Raw genomic sequence first — 21,373 nt, 5'->3', positions numbered from 1 at the left:
TCGGTGTCGTTGGGCCTTCCGATGTGAGATCGGACGAAGCTTTTCCATAAGAGCAGGACCACAATCCCATACCAAATGTGCAGTGTATTGCCCATGCAACATAAATGTGACTGTATGCTATTTTGTCAAAAACCGACATTTTGAGACCGTGGCTGTGTATAGAATATGGGTTGACTCTCTTACACAGAAGATTACAGCAACCAGCCACTTTTTACAATGCTATTTATTTATTTAAACAGCGCCGTCACCGGTTTCGAACCACCGGCTTCCTCTTCAGACGGCTAGTTCACGTTTTAATTAGATTTCGCCTTTTCTTTTCCCACCTGACGAGATTTCCTTGGGGGTGATGGTGCCCTACAATCACAACAAGATGTGAGACAATATCTTCTTGACTGTAAGTTAAAACAAGATGTGTGACAACGTCTTTTTAACTGTAAGTTAACTCTAACAATGGAACCTCCCCATCGCACCCCCCTCAGATTTAGTTATAAGTTGGCACAGTGGATAGGCCTTGAAAAACTGAACACAGATCAATGGAGAAAACAGGAAGAAGTTGTGTGGACCTATGAAAAAAATTAGTAAAATATACAAACTGAATAGTCCATGCGAAGATAGGCAACATCAAGAACACTGGGAGTCGAAGAGCGCCGTCGTCCCGTGGTTAGCGAGAGCAGCTACGAAACGAGAGGTCGTAGGTTCAAGTCTTTCCTCCAGTGAAGAGTTTAATTTTTTATTTTCAGTTTATGTGACAAATTCTTATCTTTTCATCACTTTTTTGGGAGTGATTATCACATCCCCAAGAAAACCTAAATCGGGCAAGGTAGAAGAATATTTTTACCCATTCGCTAAGTGTTGTACAAGTTAGGTGGGTCGACAACATATTCCTGTCATGTGACGCACATGCCGTCACCAGTGTCGTATAGAATATATCAGACGTGTTTTCCCTTGGAGGAATCGGTTGACCTATGACCTTGCGATCAAATGTTTTCGGTTCCCATTGGAGAGGCACGTCCTTTCGTCTACTAATCGCACGGTTTTGCGGTGCGGTCGCAAAACACAGACGCTAAACTTATTGCAGTGAACAGAGACGTCAATGAACGAACGGACAGATCATAACTTTGCGAAAATAAAGAAAGTAAAATTTTCGGTCGAGGGAAGACTTGAACCAAGGACCTCTCGTTATGCAACTACTCAAGCTAACCACGGGACCACGGCGCTCCTGAGCTTGCATTCTCCTTGATGTTGCTTATCTTGCACATGGACTACTCAGTTTGTATATTTTACTAATTTTTATTGTTGCACACAACTTTCTCCTGTTTTCTCGATTGATCTGTGTTCAGTTTTTCAATGCCTATCCACTGTGCCAACTTATAACTAAATCTGAGGGGGGTGCGATGGGGAGGTTCCCTTGTAAGTTAAAAAGGCGTTGTATCGCATCTTGTTTTGATTGTAGGGCACCACCACCCCAAGGAAATTTTGTCAGGTGGGGAAACAAAAAGGATACCTAATGTAAAATGAGAACTAGCCGTCTGAAGATGAACCTGGAGGTAACAGCGCTGTTAAAATAAATAGCATTGTAAAAGGTGGCTGGTTGCTGTAATCCTCTGTCTAAGAGTCGACCCGTTCAATATGAGTGTAATTTTGACATTCACTTATCACATCTCCACCATACATGTGGATCTTAAAAACAAATCACACGGAGGCGGAAGAGGGCAAAATAATAAAAGTTTTCCGTCAGAAAAAGACACCCATTGTGTCAGCGATTAAATGGGTGTCGTAACAATAACCGATGTCCCCTAAGGTGCAGTTTATGTAGGAGTATTACCTACTGTTTTGTCATAACTAATAATTACCAGCAATCACTCGGGAAAGAGTATTTTAGAGCTGGAACTCTGAGTAACAGCATGTAATCTCTTAACGTTGTAGTTGCACTAAGTTTTTTATCGAAGAAACGGGAAGAGAAAAGGTGGCAAGAAGTAAGATGGTTCTTTAAAATCCCGTTTTTCAGTAAGCAAAGGCGTAATACGAAGAATCGCGTGCTTATTTTACATGACCTCAATCTCTTTCGAGCTAGACAGAGCGGTAATAAGCGTCGTAATCGAGCTAGATGTGCCAGTAATAAAAACGATGGTCCCGTAAAACAGAGGGAATTAACGTTTCCTGTCCTTCAAATGGGCCATTTCTTACAAATGAACTGACGAACTTATAATGACGTCACACGCTATTTCTTCCCCCGACGTAATGGGAATCGAGGTTATACTCCGTCGGTAACGAATGTAATGTTACGTCATGACTAGAAAGAAGAACTGTGGCTTTCCGCTCTACATGCTGAGATGCAATTATAGCATTTTTGGAACATCCAGTACTTGGAGGGACAAACACATTTTAAAACTGAAATGCACGATATAGATGTTCCACAATAACATTTATGGTATTGTCCGTAGTGACCAATTTCGGCTTTCGAGGCTATCCTCAGGAAAGTTATCAGACACGTTGTTTGGATGTGGCTTGGAATGACGAAAGTCAGATCACAACGAACTATAAAACAAATATGGTTGCGGAACATCAATACTGTGTATTTCAGTTTTAGACACATTTGTAGAGTTGAGACAGACATAATACACGAAGGAGATTACAGCAAAATAAGCTTACCAAAGACTTAGATAAGTAAACATATTCTAATAATCTCACTTTGACATTCCCTTCAGCATGAATCAATCGAAGTAGATATTGGAATATTACTCCACTATCGCTTTATTATAACTGATTTGTGTTCTATGTCCTGTACACAGTCAAGTAAACAGAAAATAAAAAAGTGTAGAATGGGACGGAAGAGGAAGAACAGCTCAGATATTTGTCCATTTAATAATCAGCATAACGTTTTTCTGTAATGGGTTTCTAATACTTCAAAGCGGTTACCAAGGAAGATGTGTCTGCAAGTCGCATCTCCTGTGAGTTTCCACAGCTAAACCACCTTCCATGGTTACAGCCTATGTTTAATCAGCTCCCATTATTATTCTGTTACCACTACTTGTTATGCATTATGACAATACTTTGATACCAATGTAATAATTAACAGTTTCGAAAACGTAAAACCTTTTCTGTAACGAACTGACTTTGATGCCAAATGCAGACTCCTACAACGGCCAATAAACGTCCTAGCAGTACTCGCAATACCTCTTCTCCATAATACAGGCTTCAATAAACCTTGCTACCTTTAAGCTGCGAGCATCCGCAGAAACCAGTGAGCAGACGGAATTCTCGACAGGTAGACGAGACAGAAATTCCACGACAAGTTGACGAAGTAAGCTCGGAACTTAGTCAGCCGACCGGTAACAGTTGGAACTGCATCCACAAAATGAAATTCTGATGCCGAGGAATGAACATCGGCGACCGTCTAGACCACAACACAGGTTAACAAGCGCGACAAAAACACGAAATTTGTTGATAGAATTAACAATGACGTTTGCTTAGCCATAGTTAAAGTTGGTACAAAAATTGTAAAAACGAGGATATGTTGGAAGGAGAAATACGATTCACACGGCGGTAGCTATAAATTATTAATTGTAACTTCGAAAATAATAAAGTTATACAATTATTTTTTAATAGAACACTGTATCTACGGCCTCCTTAACTTGAAACTGGAAAAGACCTTAAGAAGAGCGTGATCAGCAGAACGAGAATTTTTAGTGTTTGCCGACAATATCGTTCTTATACTGCAGGACGAAGATGAAACAATAAGAGAAACTAAACTGCTAGAAGAAGAGATCCAAAAGGTTGATCTGAGGATCAATCAAGACAAAACAGACTGTATGATTGTAGCAAAAAACGTCGATGGGGAAGAAGACATCAGTGGAAATAACAGTCATGAAATTTACAATGATTAGGCCTATCAAATATCCTGGAAGTACCAACAGTAACATGGTGGAGAAGATAATGAACCGGAAAAAATCTGTGGAGAGCTGTCTATTATTATCAGTGGACGAGCTATTCAACAGCAAACTAACAAAAAGAACAGGAATACTCGGCGTTTACCGAACAGTTATTGTTCGGCCGACATAGATGTATCGAGCTGGTACAAAGGCACTGAACAAGAAGATGGGGAGAAAAAAAGTGTTAAGACAGATCTTTGGATCTTAGTCAGATAATGGAATTTGCAGAAGAAGGAAAAACAGAAACCCGCGTGCTGGTTAATGAACCAGATGTGATACCTTTAATGAAGAGCAGAAGAACTAAGTGAGTAGGACATGTACCGCGAAGAGACGAAAGGGAGGTGAAGGCGCTAGAAGGGAAACTGCAAGGTATGAGTCTCCTTGGTACAACAAAACTGAGGTGGGTGGACGGTGTCAAGAAACACCTGGAGAACCTGAAAGCACACGAGAACGCAGGTAGCCACAGAGACCAATGGATGAGGCTAAGGAGTGAACCAATGAACCGACTTCGGTTCGTGAAGCCAACTAAGTAAAGTAAAGTAATTTTTTTTTTTTTAGGCAGTCCTGATACACAGTCAAGATACCGCGCGACAGTACCGTATCACGCTGCTAGAGAAGCCAAAACGATTGGCTCGGCCAACTGATGAAGTGAAGTGTTGTGCGTTACCTGAATTTGAACGGAAATAACGCTGCACCGATCCTTGCTAACTTGGTGGAAGTGCACAGCAACATTCCACTCTCGTATGACACAGTGGCTACGTGGCTCAAGCCCTTCCACATGGGTGAAGTAAGTTGAGTGACGAATAATGAAGTTGCAGACCATCTCTCCTTGAACAATCTGGAATCGCCAGAGAAATGGAGGCCTTGGTGTTCTAATACCACTATATCACAATCGAAACGATAGAGGAAAAAGTGAAAATCAGTGGCAGATCAGTTTTCATCATCGTGCACGACATTTTGTACGTGACAGATTTTGCCGCCTTCTATGTTGTTGTCGACATGGAAAAAAGCGTTCGACAATATAAAATTGTGCAAGCTGTTCGAGATTCTGAAAAAAGTAGGGGTAAGCTATAGGGAGAGACGGGTCATATACAATGTGTACAACAACCAAGTGGGAATAATAAGAGTGGACGATCAAGAACGAAGTGCTCGTATTAAGAAGGGTGTAAGACAAGGCTGTAGCCTTTCGCCCCTACTCTTCAATCTGTACATCGAGGAAGCAATGATGGAAATAAAAGAAAGGTTCAGCAGTGGAATTTAAATACAAGGTGAAAGGATATCAATGATACGATTCGCTGATGACATTGCTATCCTGAGTGAAAGTGAAGAAGAATTGAATGATCTGCTGAACGGAATGAACAGTCTAATGAGTACACAGTATGGTTTGAGAGTAAATCGGAGAAAGACGAGGGTAATGAGAAGTAATAGAAATGAGAACAGCGAGAAACTTAACATCAGGATTGATGGTCACGAAGTCAATGAAGTTAAGGAATTCTGCTACCTAGGCAGTAAAATAACCAATGACGGACGGAGCAAGGAGGACATCAAAAGCAGACTCGCTATGGCAAAATCGGCATTTCTGGCCAAGAGAAGTCTACTAATATCAAATACCGGCCTTAATTTGAGGAAGAAATTTCTGAGGATGTACGTCTGGAGTACAGCACTGCATGGTAGTGAAACATGGACTGTGGGAAAACCGGAACAGAAGAGAATCGAAGCATTTGAGATGTGGTGCTATAGACGAATGTTGAAAATTAGGTAAGGAATGAGGAGGTTCTACGCAGAATTGGAGAGGAAAGGAATATGTGGAAAACACTGATAAGGAGAAGGGACAGGATGATAGGACATCTGCTAAGACATGAGGGAATGACTTCCATGGTACTAGAGGGAGCTGTAGAGGGCAAAAACTGTAGAGGAAGACAGAGATTGGAATACGTCAAGCAAATAGTTGAGGACGTAGGTTGCAAGTGCTACTCTGAGATGAAGAGGTTAGCACAGGAAAGGAATTCGTGGCGGGCCGCATCAACCCAGTCAGTAGACTGATGACAAAAAAAATGTTGCTTGGTTGCTCACACCCATTCAGATAGTCCGCGAACCAAGACCGCGCCAGAAACGTTGCTGCTGTCTCAGGCCAGTCCAGATACCTTCTTTAGCCTCCTAATCACTACGTACGAGTGCTCGGTGTATCACCACAGACCTTAACAAATGAGCAAAGAATGTAGTGGGAGCAGCCGAGTTCACCACCGCCGAAAACGGCGAAGACGCAGCCGCCATCAGGCATGGTGACGCTGAGAATCACGGCGTGTTAAAGGGAAACATCACAGGAGCATTCTGGCTAAATACTTAGCGAGTTTAACGGAGAAATTCAGGACGAAGCGTCGAAGATAGGTGTTTGGGAGGATGTTTTCGCTCCACCCAACAACTACCAGCTGCTTCTTCACAGGAAAGTTACATAAACTACTTCTTTTAGTTATCAAATTTTGTTTCCTCCGTCTGCGCCGCCGGTGTATTCCTGACATGACACCAAATGACGCCGTCTTCCTCCGTAGAATGAAGAAACCATTGTGTGATAACCATTTTCATAATGACGACGATCTTATTTTCGACTTGAAACGTTTTCCTAACAGACAGAATGAGATGCTCAACAATCAAGGTCTCCGCCAATGGTCGACCTACCTTTAAATAGTGTACGTCACCGTAGTAATCACGGGTTGACCTGGTCTCGTAAAGTTGCAATGATTGAACTGAAGTGTGTTAGACAACAGTGATCAACTACGCGAGTTGGACTGTAAGCTAACAGAAAGTAATTAAATTTACTTTGTTGCTCAAACCCAATAAAACTGTTCTCCAAAACCAGATTTAAAACATTACGCAAACATACAAAAACGATAATCAAGAAAATTAAGTGTACATCATTTTCTGACGACTTACGGGGATTCAGCCAGGTAATATTTACAGCGACCGCCGATATTTCGGCGGGAGTAAACCCCGCCATTACATGAAAATGGCGGGGTATACTCCCGCCGAAATATAGGGGGAGGGGAGGGGTGTACTTCCGCCGAAATATTGGCGGTCCTTGTAAATATTACCCGGATGAATTGCCGTAATTTGTTTGAAAATTGTATACTCCAGGAGAAACTCATATCTCATCATTTTCTGGGGTTAAATACAGCTGGCGCAAGTATATAGTACCTATATAATTGAATAGCAATTGTACCTGAACCCAGAATTGCACTCAGTTACTCGTAACACACTGACGCGCACCACCCTCGCAACTCGCATTCTATTGTAAACAAACCAGCTCACCCCACGGGTGTACACCAGCTGTCAAATTCGAGAACCGTGGGGGTGGTCGTTGGACAACCAGTAGCAGTACCTACTGCAGCCTACATCCTTCTGAATCTGCTTAGAGTATTCATCTCTTGGTCTCCCTCTACGATTTTTACCATCCACGCTGCCCTCCAGTACTAAATTGTTGATCTCTTCATGCCTCAGAACATGTCCTACCAACCGTTCCCTTCTTCTAGTCAAGTTGTGCCACAAACTCCTCTTCTCCCCAATTCTATTCAGTACCTCCTCGTTAGTTATGTGACCTACCCACCTAATCTTCAGCATTCTTCTGTAGCACCACATTTCGAAAGCTTATATTCTCTTCTTGTCTAAACTATTTATCGTCCATGTTTCACTTCCATACATGGCGACACTCCATACAAACACTTTCTGAAACGACTTCCTGACACTTAAATCTATACTCGATGTTAACGAATTTCTCTTCTTGTGAAACGCTTTCCTTGCCGTTACCAGTCTACATTTTGTATCCTGTCTACTTCGACCATCATCTGTTATTTTGCTCCCCAAATAGCAAAACTCCTTTACAACTTTAAGTGTCTCATTTCCTAATCTAATTCCCTCAGCATCACTCGACTTAATTCGACTACATTCCATTATCCTCGTCTTGCTTTTGTTGATGTTCATTTTATACCCTCCTTTCAAGACACTGTCCACTCCGTTCAACTGCTCTTCGAAGTCCTTTGCTGTCTCTGACAGAATTACTATGTCATCGGCGAACCTCAAAGTTTTTATTTCTTCTCCATGGATTTAATGCCTACTCCGAACTTTTCTTTTGTTTCCTTTACTGCATGCTCAATATACAAATTGAATAGCATCGAGGAGAGGCTACAACCCTGTCTCACTCCTTTCCCAACCACTGCCTCCCTTTCATGTCCCTCGACTCTTATAACTCCCATCTGCTTTCTGTACAATTTGTAAGTAGCCTTTCACTCCCTGTATTTTACCCCTGCCACCTTCAGAATTTGAAAGAGAGTATTCCAGTCAACATTGTCAAAAGCTTTCTCTAAGTCTACAAATGCTAGAATCGTAGGTTTGCCTTTCCTTAATGTTTCTTCTAAGATAAGTCGTAGGGTCAGTATTGCCTCACGTGCTCCAATATTTCTACGGAATCCAAACTGATCTTCCACGAGGTCGGCTTCTACCAGTTTTTCCATTCGTCTGTAAAGAATTCGCCTTAGTATTTTGCAGCTGTGACGTATTAAATTGATAGTTCGATAATTTTCACATCTGTCAACACCAGATTTCTTTGGGATTTAAATTATTATATTCTTCTTGAAGTCTGAGGGAATTTCGCCTGTCTCATACATCTTGCTCTCCAGATGGTAGAGTTTTATCGGGACTGGCTCTCCCAAGGCTGTCAGTAGTTCTAATGGAATGTTGTCTACTCCTGGGGACTTTTTTCGACTTAGGTCTTTCAGTGCTCTGTCAAACTCTTCACGCAGTATCGTATCTCCCATTTCATCTTCACCTACATCCTCTTCCATTTCCGTAATACTGTCATGAAGAACATCGCCCCTGCATAGACTCTCTATATACTCCTTCCACCTTTCTGCTTTCCCTTCTTTGCTTAGAACTGGGTTTCCATCTGAGCTCTTGATATTCATGCAAGTGGTTCTCTTTTCTCCAAAGGTCTCTTTAATTTTCCTGTAGGCACTATCTATCTTACCCCTAGTGAGATAAGCCTCTACATCCTTACATTTGTCCTCTAGCCATCCATGCTTAGCCATTTTGCACTTCCTGTCGATCTCATTTTTGAGACGCTTGTATTCCTTTGTGCGTGCTTCATTTTCTGCATTCTTGTATTTTCTCCTTTCATCAATTAAATTCAGTATCTCTTCTGTTACCCAAGGATTTCTACTAGCCCTCGTCCTTTTACCTACTTGATCCTCTGTTGCCTTCACTATTTCATCCCTCAAAGCTACCCATTCTTCTTCTACTGTATTTCATTCCCCCATTCCTGTGAATTGTTCCCTTACGCTCTACCTGAAACTCTGTACAACCTCTGGTTCTTTCAGTTTATCCAGGTCCCATCTCCTTAAATTCCCACCTTTTTGCAGTTTCTTCAGTTTTAATCTACAGTTCATAACCAATAGATTGTGGTCAGAGTTACAGTCATAGGGCTGGAAAAACATTTTTCACTCTAAGACAAAAAAAGGAAAAAAGGAAAGAAAACACGGTGCACCACGAAGGAATTAACCGAATGGCCCGGAAATCGCTAAATGTGATGTACATGTACAGGCAAAGAAAAGAATACAATTTCAGGAAAAGTGGATGACATATTCAAGGAAAAAAGCCTCTCAAACTGAGCAAGTCGATAACGCCTTGGTCCACCTCTGGCCGTTATGGAAGCAATAATTTGGTTTAGTATTGATTGATAGAGTTGTTATATGTCCTTTTGAGGGCTGTCGTGCCAAATTGTGTCCAATTGGAGCCTTGCCAGTAATGCTGCATACAGTCCCAGTTGGGGAGAGTTCTGGCAACCTTACTGACCAAGCTAGGGTTTGGCAAGCAAGAAGACAAGCGGTAGAAACCGTAGCCATTTGTGCGCGTGAATTGTCTTGATGAAATGAAGCCCAGAATGGCTTAGCATAAAGGGCAATAAAACGGGGCGTAGAATATCGTCGACGACAACCCGGCATACGGCCCTACTTTCAGGAGTGACCGTCTGGGACGCCATTTCATTTCGTATCAGAATCCCTTTGGTATCGGATTCCTATGCCCTCTATGGTGTTCTCTTTTTGGGATCGCCAGTCATCTGAATGATTTTATTCGGCCTGCCACGACTTCCTCTCCTCTGTCAACGTCTTAGTCTCGGGGTAACACTTGGATCCTACGTCATCAATTAGTTGCTGGATATATTGCAATATCTGTCTTCCCCTATACCTTTTACCCTCTACAGCTCCCTCTAGTATCATCTGCTCGGAGAACTTCCACTTTTCTTATCAGTTCATCTGATTTTCATCATCTTTTTTATAGCATTACGTCTCAAGCGCTTCGATTCGCTTCTTTCCCCGTCTTCCCGAAGTCCAAGACTCACTTCCATACAATTCTGTGCTCTAAACGTATGTTTTTAGGAATTTCTCCTTAAAATTAAGACCAATGTTTGATAGTAGTAGACTCATTTTGGCCGGGGTGCCCCCTTTGCTTGTATTAACCCTCTTTTTATGTCTCGCTTGCTGCAGCCTTCATAAGTTACATTGCTTTCATGGCAGGAGAATTCCTTCACTTCGTGGTCCACAACTTAGAAGTTACCTTCATGACTAATCTCATGTCTGACACTCCTCATTAATTCCATATTTCTTCGGTTTATCCTCTAGCTATATTCTGTCTTCAGCAGACTTTTCGTTCTGTTCAGTATGTCCTGTGCCCTCACTTTCACTGAGGATATCAATCGCATCAGCGAAACTTGTCGCATGTACTTTGACCTAGAATTTTAATCCCACTCCTCAACCTATGTGCCGGCTGGAGTGGCCTTTCGGTTCTAGGCGCTACAGCCTGGAACCGAGCGACCGCTACGGTCGCAGGTCCGAGTCCTCCATGAATGTGTGTGATGTCCTTAGGTTAGTTCAGTTTAATTAGTTCTAAGTTCTAGGCGACTGATGACCGCAGAAGTTAAGTCGCATAGTCCTCATAGCCATTTGAACCATTTTTTTTTCAACCTATCTTTTATTTGCGTCATTCTTTCTTCGAGTTATAGATTAAAAATTGGACAACATGTTTCATCCCTTTTTTACACCCTTTTTAATACGAGCACTTCGTTCTTGCTCTTCCATTCTTCTTGTTCCTTCTTACTCTATTCCTATAGCTTACACCTACTTTTTTTTTTCGAGAATTTCGAACATCTTGTACCATTTCACACTGGCGAACGCTTTTTATAGCTCGATAAATCCTATGACCGTGTCTTGATTTCTGATAAGTCTTGCTTACATTATCAAACGCAAGTTTTCAGAATTGCTAGCTTTCCGAAAGCCAAACCGATCGTCACCTAAGAGCTCCTCAGTTTTCTTTTCCAATCTTCTGTGTATTATTCGTATCAGCAACGTCAGTGGGTGGCCTATTGAGCTTATTATGCAATAATTCTCGCAATACCTCCCTTGTTAACTTCGTAATTCCGTGGATGATATTTTCCCGAAACTCTGGTGGTATTTCTCCACTTTCCTAGATTCTACACACCAACTCGAATATCCATTTGGTGTCATTTACCCCGTTGGAATTTCATCTACGTTTCCTCCCTTATTTGACTGCATGTCTTCCGCAGCACTTTCAATCTGTAACTGTACTAATGAGTTCAAATCACATGGCTCCAAGCACTATGGGACTTAACATCTGAGGTCATCAGTCCCCCAGACTTAGGACTACTTAAACTTAACTTAACCTAAGGACATCACACACATCCATGCCCGAGGCAGGATTCGAACCTGCGACCGTAGCAGCAGTGCGGTTCCGGACTGAAGCGCCTACAACCGCTCGGCCACATCGTCCGGCTCTTAATGCGTCTATGTAATTGTTAAAATTCATGGTGAACCTTAGCTGTCCTTTAATCTACACAATTCCCAATTAGGTTCGGTCAAATGACCATTATGAACCTAAGCTGCCGTCTGTGCCAGCTTAGCTTGATAATGATCAATCGACCGGACCTAGTTCCGAATTGTGCAGAATAAAGGACAGCTGAAGGTTCACCATGAATTTTAACAACACTAACCAATTCCCAACGTTTTCGAAAGAGCTTTCCCTTTCTCCTTCTATCACGTCACCTGACACTTCCTCCCCCTTCTACCTGTACGCTCTCACCTTCATATTAACACTGGAACTACTTCAGTAATCTTAATGTTGAGACCTTTGCTTTTAACAACTCTGAGGGCAGTTTTGAATTTTATACGTGCTGGAGCAGTCCTTCTGACTACCATTCCTTTTCGAATTCCTTCACATTTTTCCTGCAGCTATTTCGCCTTAGCTTCCCTGCATTTCGTCCGTTTCATTCCTAAGTGGCTTGTATTACTGTTTTCCAATCTTTTCCTGCGCATTTTTGTGGTTCCTTCTTTCGTCGATAAACAGAATTATTTCGCCTATTCCTCAAAGTTTCTTCGTAGCTGCCTCCCTTTTAACCTACGTTTGTTTGTCCAGATACTGTTATATCCCGTTTAACAGATGTGCGCTCCCCTTCGGCTGAACTGCCTACTATGGTATTCATTATCATTGTGCTACTCATAAGTAAATGCATTCTAAGACAATAACACGTGTTGTAAAATATACAAGCTTCAATACTTTCGTTGTTGTTATAACGCTTGCGTAAAACTAAAACGTATGTATGTTTCAAGCCGAGTCATTCAAAAAGCTCTCGAAATCAGGTGTTTAGAGTAGAGTGTTCCCATTATTTGACCTTACCCCTCTTTTTGGCTTGCTATAGACTGAAATATTGTTCGGCGTCTTCTCCTGTGCTTTGCCAGACAAATACAACAAATCCGACGACTGAAGTCAGTTTATGTTTAATTGTGCATGTTGTAAGAACTGCTTCTCATCATGAAGTAAAGACACCAGCGATCAATGTACATCCCCGATCGCTCTTTCCTCCAACAATTTCTCTTTCTCTGATATATTTGTGGAGGGTGGGTAACCACACACGTGGAATGACGATGCTGTCAGAAAATCGCCAGGTTCATTCGCAGTGTTTGGGCAGAACGGACCCTCCGTCAAACGCCCTTTCAATAGCTTAGCGGTGCGTTAAAAGGGCGGTTTTTCATCTGTCGCCCACACGCATTTGTCTTTCCGGGCGCTTTCAACACCTGCCAATCGCAGCTGTTTGTGGAATTCACTTTCCTAGCTATTCCTTCCCGGTCGTGAATAGAAGGCACGACAGTTGCTTTTTAAAGCTGACATTCTGCTTCCGACATCTCAACAACTTCCAATAAACTCTGCAATTCCCCTAAAAGCCACCGTTCAAAGTAACTGCGTGGTGAACCAGCATTTACTTTTTGTTTACGATTAACAAGAGGTCAATAAAAGAAACGAAAAAAATATGTATAAACATGCAGTCCTTCGTTGTCGTGGGGAAGAATATAATATCGAAATACACTTTTGTCTTTTACTTCAAAACTTAAAAGAAGTTAAAATGATTGCAAAGAAAATGTAAATACTGTTAGCCAAAAATGGTGGAACAACATGATTCAGTAAAGAGCAAAAAGGGACACAGCAAGTAAATTACTTGAAAAGGGTGGAAGATAAAAATGACAAACCAGTTCGCTGCTGCCTTGTCACTTTCCGCTAGAAAGCAAGAGAAACGTTGATATTTCCTCCCAACATAATTACGGCGACGAGCAGAGAGAAAAGGTCGACAGTGTCAAATACTTGGATTTCAACTTGACAGTAAACTCAGTTTCGAGGAGCATGCCACGCAGTTACAGAAGCGCATAAACATATCTTTAGTTCCTATTAAGATATGATTAAACATAGGCTACATAAAAATAAGAAGTATGTTACATATCGTTTGCTTATATTCCTCATACTCTTTAACGGTAACTCACCAAGCGGCGGTAAGGTTTTGCGAGACCACAAGCGTATAATACTAATTAATTGTGGATTCAAGTGAATAATACCTTGCAAAAATTTGTTCAAGGAATTAGGAATGCGACCTACTGTTTTTTAATTTGTTTGGTTTTCATCAAATCTGTCGTGAAAACTGTATCTGTTTTTATAGCTAACAGCTTGGTTCGTCGGGTCATCAATAGAAACAAAAATAATTAAAAGAAGGATTTTAAGTCGCTTCCTTCGATCCAGAAACGCGTCTGTCCTTCATGAACAGGCACTTTCAGTAACCAGCGAGGAACTACAAAAATTTCGGCTACAAACAAAGTTTTGTTTAAGAGTATAGTGGCCAACTCGAGTTACCCCACTGACGAATTTCTTACTAGAACCAATTATTTTGTGTGTTACTCATTATATCAAATAACGTGAATGTTACGCAAAATCTAAATTTTCCTCATTCAATACAGTAATGTGTCCAATTAAATGTTGTTAATTGCTTTCTGTTAGGTGATGTGTAGCTGCAAGAATTACGTTGCACACTTTCCAGTACGTACGGTACACTTACATATTTGTTTAAGTTCAGTATTATCTCTTAAGTAAAGTAGGTTTCAGATTTTTAAAATTATTCCACAGACATAAGAACCAGTATAATTCGAATCTGTGCAAGCAACATAAGCAAATGTCCTTTCTTTTGTAAACATGTTTTGTGTATACATGTTTGAAACATATGTTCTTCATCTCTAAGCATCTGTTAATCAAGGATATATAATGAGATTTTCACTCTTCAGCGGAGTGTGCGCTGATAGGAAACTTCCTGGCAGATTGAAACTGTGTGCCGGACCGAGACTCGAACTCGGGACCTCTGCCTTTCGCGGAGAAGTGCTTTACTATCTTTTTTTTTTTAAATCTCATTTTGTTCACTTTTGTTCGTTGCATCTGCTCTCGGCGGACGTCGTAAGACATCCGGTTAAGTTCGTTGTTGATCGATTAATTCAGTTTTTTTTTATTACAGAGGGCAGCTAACCCTCTGTCCGAACACGCTGAGCTACCGTGCCGGCGTCCATCTCAACCACCCAAGCAAGCTGGTACCGCACTTTCCCGCGAAAGGCAAAGGTCCCGAGTTCGAGTCTCGGTCCGGCACACAGTTTTAATCTGCCACGAAGTTTCAAGGATGTAGATTGTATGTAACGGAAGTGTATCTAATTTAATCTAATATAATGGAGAAAAAGATCTGAAGTAGAGCTGTTTCTTATTTGCATATAAATAATTAAAGATAGTCCGTTAATATTAAAAAGCACTTAAGGATACAGGTGATGGAGACAGAACTGTGTCTCAAATGGAAAAAGCGTCACAGAAAGAGCGAGAGAGAAATGAGTGACGGAACAGGCTATGTAGCAAGACAATTCCGGAAGAGAGGAGGAGGGAATCTGTTATTATTGCTAACACCATTTTTTGTTTCCTCTTTATAACTTAGATACTACTTATTTTGATCAGTTTTATGTACTTTAGCTGCAGAGCTAGCGTACTGGCTGTACGTTGGTGAGGAAGTTCCAAACGACAACCATATTGCGCATGTTTTTATTGTTACGGAGGTGAAATTTTGTATTTGACTGGCACCTTTCGGCTATGTTTTAATGTACCTTCTGAAGAAGACGTTTATATAAACATTGAAACCATAGTATAGAGGTTTTAGTAAACCATCCATTCTGCATATCATTGGCTGTTTATTAATTCACAAAGAAAAAAGTCATGAAACTGGAAGTTTAAAGGTAAATAAATGAATATTGCCTTTGTTGCTAGATGTTCAGTGTTTCGCCAGGAATACGTCTTCTGCCACTGTCTATGTGATACCATTTTACATCGGAAGAGTCGTTAAATGTTTCTAAAGTACAGTTGATAGTTTTACACTAACTTTAATTCCACTTTGACATAACTGTGTCATGTTTGTTTCGGCAGTTACGCCGACACCTATGCTGCAGGCGAGCCACTCCTTCGAGCGTGTGCGGGAAGGAAGCTGCCGTGATGCGATGTCCCGGTACCGTGGCGACTGCGGAGTTGAGAATGATGTCTAAGTAAAGCATTCTCCATTATTCGTCCGTACTCGTACAGTTGCTGGATCGCTGCTGCTCGCCTGCTGACTGTGGCTGACGGTATTGATTGAGTCCGCTAAAGCCGTCGGCACACGGACCGTGCTGTCGAACGTTAACGTTGAGCGTGCCAAGTTAAACGTGCTGCTGAACGCTCAGGAACGATGCGACTTGTGCATACGGTACGTGGGCCCCAACGTGGTATACGCGATCGCAACGCACTCCAGCAGTAGTTGAGGGATGTTTCTAGTTCGTAAATCACACTATTTACTCAACGGGCGCGCGTAAAATTCACAGGTTACCTCTATTAAAACGCACATTTCCTCCATCGTCCTCGAAAAGGAAAGTACCATGTCCAATCAATAAGGACACAGACTTATAAAAGTTCCATTACAAACAGTGCGGTACAAATTTGGAATACTTCTCCGCATAAGATAAACATTATTTCATAATTCCCACGTTTTAGTAAAACCCCAAGGTCAGTCTTATTTGATCACTGTTCCTACCCAGTAGCAGAATCTTTGCAACATGTGAACTACGAAGCGTAAAAGAAAAAGGAGCAAAATATCTTTATACAAGTAGCGCAAGCTGTCCTGTAGATTAAGCCAATCGAACAGAGTCATCCCCCAAAAAAAGGTGAACTTATATTTATATAACACCAACTACACTCCTGGAAATGGAAAAAAGATCACATTGACACCGGTGTGTCAGACCCACCATACTTGCTCCGGACACTGCGAGAGGCCTGTACAAGCAATGATCACACGCACGGCACAGCGGACACACCAGGAACCGCGGTATTGGCCGTCGAATGGCGCTAGCTGCGCAGCATTTGTGCACCGCCGCCGTCAGTGTCAGCCAGTTTGCCGTGGCATACGGAGCTCCATCGCAGTCTTTAACACTGGTGGCATGCCGCGACAGCGTGGACGTGAACCGTATGTGCAGTTGACGGACTTTGAGCGAGGGCGTATAGTGGGCATGCGGGAGGCCGGGTGGACGTACCGCCGAATTGCTCAACACGTGGGGCGTGAGGTCTCCACAGTACATCGATGTTGTCGCCAGTGGTCGGCGGAAGGTGCACGTGCCCGTCGACCTGGGACCGGACCGCAGCGACGCACGGATGCACGCCAAGACCGTAGGATCCTACGCAGTGCCGTAGGGGACCGCACCGCCACTTCCCAGCAAATTAGGGACACTGTTGCTCCTGGGGTATCGGCGAGGACCATTCGCAACCGTATCCATGAAGCTGGGCTACGGTCCCGCACGCCGTTAGGCCGTCTTCCGCTCACGCCCCAGCATCGTGCAGCCCGCCTCCAGTGGTGTCGCGACAGGCGTGAATGGAGGGACGAATGGAGACGTGTCGTCTTCAGCGATGAGAGTCGCTTCTGCCTTGGTGCCAATGATGGTCGTATGCGTGTTTGGCGCCGTGCAGGTGAGCGCCACAATCAGGACTGCATACGACCGAGGCACACAGGGCCAACACCCGGCATCATGGTGTGGGGAGCGATCTCCTACACTGGCCGTACACCACTGGTGATCGTCGAGGGGACACTGAATAGTGCACGGTACATCGAAACCGTCATCGAACCCATCGTTCTACCATTCCTAGACCGGCAAGGGAACTTGCTGTTCCAACAGGACAATGCACGTCCGCATGTATCCCGTGCCACCCAACGTGCTCTAGAAGGTGTAAGTCAACTACCCTGGCCAGCAAGATCTCCGGATCTGTCCCCCATTGAGCATGTTTGGGACTGGATGAAGCGTCGTCTCACGCGGTCTGCACGTCCAGCACGAACGCTGGTCCAACTGAGGCGCCAGGTGGAAATGGCATGGCAAGCCGTTCCACAGGACTACATCCAGCATCTGTACGATCGTCTCCATGGGAGAATAGCAGCCTGCATTGCTGCGAAAGGTGGATATACACTGTACTAGTGCCGACATTGTGCATGCTCTGTTGCCTGTGTCTATGTGCCTGTGGTTCTGTCAGTGGGATCATGTGATGTATCTGACCCCAGGAATGTGTCAATAAAGTTTCCCCTTCCTGGGACAATGAATTCACGGTGTTCTTATTTCAATTTCCAGGAGTGTATTATAGTATATACTTATATTAAACTAATAATAAAGTTTCAGAACCTAATAAAAACGCGAATGTTAGGTAAACAAATTTGGAAGTGTCAAGACGCGAACCACCGCCCCAACAAACAGCTCCATACATGAGAGAAACGATACATTTCTTTTTTTTTCGATATAGTTCGTTGCATGTGTTCTGGGCGGACGTCACAAGTCCGTTCAAGTTGATCGCTGATTCTTTGACTCAGTGTTCTATTACAGAGAGCTCGCAGCCATCTGACCGAACACGCTTTTTTTTAAAAAAAAAAAAAATCTTCGCTTTTGTTCGTTGCATCTGCTCGGGGCGGACGTCGTAAGACATCCGTTTAAGTTCGTTGTTGATCGATTAGCTCAGTTTTTTTATTACAGAGGACTGCTAACCCTCTGACCGAACACGCTGAGCTACCGTGCCGGCTACTACTCGTCACGGTAAACCAACACCACATCCTGTGTGTCTAATCATATTATGTTATGGCTTCTTCAAAACCTTAAACGCAGATATGTTACTAATTGAAATTTAATTATAACAAATTGTACCAGGAACAATCCGCTTTGGGTGATCTTCAGTTTGACGCCGACTACATTAATTCTTTTGCCACGAATACGATGTTTCCCATTATTTTATTGGAACGGACCACACAGTTAACAACGGGTTTTCTAGTGATTCTAAATTTGCTGTTGCTCAGAAACGTCATATATACATATAACCTTGAAATGAATGCCAATATGGCGGCTCACAACTCTGTACTGAAGGGAGACGGCGTGCGTGTGACGTAGGTGGCGTTGTGCCATCTCATTGGTCAACGCTCAGACGGACGCTCAGAATATCTGTCATGCCAGATATTGCTGCGCCCGTTCGGAAAGACTCCCGAACGTGCTGTTCCACGCTATGACGTCAGAAACTCGGCACGCTCAACGCTCGGATGCACGGTCCGTGTGCCGACGGCTTAAGGGCAGCTGAATGCGTGACCGCAGCTGACAGAGAGGCGGCCTTGCTGAAGCAACGTGGTTGGCCAGCTACGCTGTGCAGTGGCTACGGCTGGGCCGGCGCACATTCCTCGCGTCCCAACGCGGTTGGGAGGGACCAGCAGACGCTCCGAGTCGAACCCGGGGCTCTGGAAGGCAGGCATGAGTGCAAGCACTTGCACGCCATTGCCTACCCAGTATGAAGCACTGAACCATCAGGGATAGCTGATGGCCCGTAGACCAGCAGCTTCGCCAAGTGGATGCTGTTGCTCGTCGATCTACATCTACATCTACATTTATACTCCGCAAGCCACACAACGGTGTGTGGCGGAGGGCACTTTACGTGGCACTGTCATTACCTCCCTTTCCTGTTCCAGTCGCGTATGGTTCGCGGGAAGAACGACTGTCTGAAAGCCTCCGTGCGCGCTCTAATCTCTCTAATTTTACATTCGTGATCTCCTCGGGAGGTATAAGTAGGGGGAAGCAATATATTCGATACCTCATCCAGACACGCACCCTCTCGAAACCTGGCGAGGAAGCTACACCGCGATGCAGAGCGCCGCTCTTGCAGAGTCTGCCACTTGAGTTTGTTAAACATCTCCGTAACGCTATCACGGTTACCAAATAACCCTCTGACGAAACGCGCCGCTCTTCTTTGGATCTTCTCTATCTCCTCCGTCAACCCGATCTGGTACGGATCCCACACTGATGCGCAATACTCAAGTATAGGTCGAACGAGTGTTTTGAAAGCCACCTCCTTTGTTGATGGACTACATTTTCTAAGGACTCTCCCAATGAATATCACCCTGGTACCCGCCTTACCAACAATTAATTTTATATGATCATTCCACTTCAAATCGTTCCGCACGCATACTCCCAGATATTTTACAGTAGTAACTGCTACCAGTGTTTGTTCTGCTATCATATAATCATACAATAAAGGATCCTTCTTTCTATGTATTCGCAATACATTACATTTGTCTATGTTAAGGGTCAGTTGCCATGATGTAGCATGTTGTCTGCACACCCAACTGATGCCTGGGACAGACACTGGGCCAGACGAATGGACGCCGCCGATAGCGTATTGTTACCGGCAGAGCTGGGAGAATTTGCGTACTCTCTACAGCTGGGTGTGTTGTGACAAGAGCTCTCTTCTCAACACGCAGCCGACTGTAGGACATTGGTTTATGATACAGCATGTAGCATTCTAAAAAAATGGCTCTGAGCACTATGCGACTTAACTTCTGATGTCATCAGTCCCCTAGAACTTAGAACTAATTAAACCTAACTAACCCAAGGACATCACACACATCCATGCCCGAGGCAGGATTCGAACCTGCGACCGTAGCGGTCGCTCGGCCCCAGACTGTAGCGCCTAGAACCGCACGGCCACTCCGGCCGGCTTAGCATTCTAGTCCACTGCTACAGTAGACCACTGCATCGGTCGTCACACTAGTCGCTTTAGTTGGCTGCCAAGTAACCACTGCACTGTTCGTCAACTTTATTTTTAGCTCTGTCATCCATTGGTTAGAACTGCCGAAAGTCAGGTCTTCCGATGTCGCCTATATTTGTGACGAAACAGTGCTGTGTTGCGGTAACAGCGCTACTGCCATTTTTGTTGAATGTCTTCTGTTGCTTCAGCTGGCCGTTGTGGCCGAGCGGTTCTAGGCGCTTCAGTCCGGAACCGCGCTGCTGCTACGGTCGCACGCTCGAATCCTGCCTCGGGCATGGATATGTGTGATGTCCTTACGTTAGTTAGGTTTAAGTAGATCTAAGTCTAGGGGACTGCTGACCTCAGATGTTAAGTCCCATAGTCCTTAGAGCCATTTGAACCATCTTCTGTTGCTTCAACGCTTTCATTTCCAGTGGGCCCGCAGTTTGCATGAGGTCGAAGAACGGCATATCGTAAGTACCAATCTTTTGCTGCATTATTTATTTATTTACGCGTAGTTATAAAAGTTACACGACGAGGTCGTTTACACGTTTGGCCATTGTCACGTGCATCTTTCAAGATAGTATAGTGGGTGTTAGATTGTTCCTTCCGTCCATGTTAGTCTATGTCGACTTATTGCCGATATAAGCCTGTCATGAACCTTGTACCACTATGAGTAAATACATAAATAGTGCAGCAAAGAACTTGTACCTAAAATAAAACAATAAAAGAATACACTGTCCGCTGTACGCTATATTGTGTATTATTAAAATCGTGCTATTAGCTAAAATCGGCTGTGAGCCATTATAAATCACTTGAAATAAACCATCGTGGAAGAGCGCCACATGTCTGCATAGATCGTCATGTATAAATAAAGCACTGCGTATCATAACAAACATTGATCAACCAGTACATTATGACCACATTCCTATTAGCCGGTACGTCCACCTTTCGCATGGACAACTGCGGCCTTC

At 43.4% G+C, this 21,373-nt stretch overlaps 1 protein-coding gene across 1 annotated transcript in view; it reads right to left on the bottom strand.

Annotated features, from left to right (window-relative positions):
• LOC126187866 (atrial natriuretic peptide receptor 1-like) overlaps positions 1-21,373 on the bottom strand; it is a 1,317,386-nt gene that overhangs the window by 402,652 nt on the left and 893,361 nt on the right. The gene's annotated exons all lie outside the window — the stretch shown is intronic.

Source organism: Schistocerca cancellata, chromosome 5, assembly GCF_023864275.1.
Source record: "Schistocerca cancellata isolate TAMUIC-IGC-003103 chromosome 5, iqSchCanc2.1, whole genome shotgun sequence".
Classification (NCBI taxonomy): domain Eukaryota; kingdom Metazoa; phylum Arthropoda; class Insecta; order Orthoptera; family Acrididae; genus Schistocerca; species Schistocerca cancellata.
The sequence above is the reverse complement of the archived record's forward strand: the minus strand, read 5'-3'. Positions and strand labels throughout refer to the sequence as shown.